The sequence below is a fragment of the Physeter macrocephalus genome, chromosome 12 (genome assembly GCF_002837175.3).
Source record: "Physeter macrocephalus isolate SW-GA chromosome 12, ASM283717v5, whole genome shotgun sequence".
Classification (NCBI taxonomy): domain Eukaryota; kingdom Metazoa; phylum Chordata; class Mammalia; order Artiodactyla; family Physeteridae; genus Physeter; species Physeter macrocephalus.
In genome coordinates this window covers 32,723,842-32,725,502 of record NC_041225.1, presented here as the reverse complement: position 1 = coordinate 32,725,502, position 1,661 = coordinate 32,723,842, and the positions used below count along the sequence as shown (strand labels likewise).

Genomic DNA, 1,661 nt, shown 5'->3' with positions numbered 1-1,661 from the left:
CCCGTGAGCCATGGCCGCTGAGCCTGCACGTCCGGAGCCTGTGCTCCACAACGGGAGAGGCCACAACAGCGAGAGGCCCGCGTACCACAAAAAAAAAAAAAAAAAAAAAAAATCTTCCAACAAACAAAAGTCCAGGACCAGATGGCTTCACAGGTGAATTCTATCAAAACATTTAGAGAAGAGCTAACACTGATCCTTCTCAAACGCTTCCAAAAAATTGCAGAGGGAGAAACACTCCCGTATTCATTCTATGAAGCCACCATCACCCTGATACCAAAACCAGAAAAAGATATCACAAAAGGGCTTCCCTGGTGGCGCAGTGGTTGAGAATCTGCCTGCCAATGCAGGGGACGCGGGTTCGAGCCCTGGTCTGGGAAGATCCCACATGCCAGTTGCAGAGCAACTGGGCCTGTGAGCCACAACTACTGAGCCTGCGCGTCTGGAGCCTGTGCTCCAGAACAAGAGAGGCCGTGACAGTGAGAGGCCCGCGCACCGCGATGAAGAGTGGCCCCCGCTCGCGGCAACTAGAGAAAGCCCTCGCACAGAAACGAAGACCCAACACAGCCATAAATAAATAAATAATAAATAAATTTATTTAAAAAAAAAAAAGATATCACAAAAAAGGAAAATTATAGACCAGTATCCCTGATGAACATAGATGCAAAAATCCTGAACAGAATCAAACAGCACATTAAAAGGATCATACACTACGATCAAGTGGGATTTACCCCAGGGATGCAAAGATTCTTCAATATATGCAAATCAATCAATGTGATACACCACATTAACAAATTAAGGAATAAAAACCATATGATCATCTCAATAGATGCAGAAAAAGCTTTTGACAAAATTCAAAACTCTCAAGAAAATGGGCATAGAGGGAACCTACCTCAACATAATAAAGGCCATATATGACAAACCCACAGCAAGCATCATACTCAATGGTGAAAAATTGAAAGCATTTCCACTAGGATCAGGAACAAAAGAAGGATGTCCACTCTCACCACTCTTATTCAACAGTTTTGGAAGTCCTAGCCACAGCAATCAGAGAAGAAAAAGAATGAAATACCTAGGAATAAACCTGCCTGAAGAGCCAAAAGACTTGTACTCAGGAAACCATAGAACACTGATGAAAGAAATCAAAGATGACATAAACAAATGGAGAAATATACCATGTTCTTGGATTGGAAGAATCAATATTGTGAAAATGACTATACTACCCAAAGCAATCTACAGATTCAATGCAATCTCGATCAAACTACCAATGGCATTCTTCACAGAATTAGAACAAAAAATCTTACAAGTCGTATGGAAACACAAAAGACCCCGAATAGCCAAAGCAATCTTGAGAAAGAAAAATACTATACATAGAAAATCCTAAAGATGCCACCAGAAAACTACTAGAACTAATCAATGAATTTGGTAAGGCTGCAGAATACCAAATTAATGCACAGAAATCTCTGGTATTCCTATACAACAATAACGAAAAATCAGAAAGAGAAATTAAGGAAACACTCCCATTTACCATTGCAACGTATGGTCACCTAATTTACGACAAAGGATGTAAGAACGTACAATGGAGAAAAGACAGCCTCTTCAATAAGTGGTGCTGGGAAAACTGGACGGCTACATGTAAAAGAATGAAATTAGAACACTACCTA

The 1,661-nt window shown here is 40.8% G+C and overlaps 1 protein-coding gene across 2 annotated transcripts in view; it reads right to left on the bottom strand.

Annotated features, from left to right (window-relative positions):
- Positions 1-1,661, bottom strand: part of HPCAL1 (hippocalcin like 1) — a 117,273-nt gene that overhangs the window by 29,653 nt on the left and 85,959 nt on the right. The gene's annotated exons all lie outside the window — the stretch shown is intronic.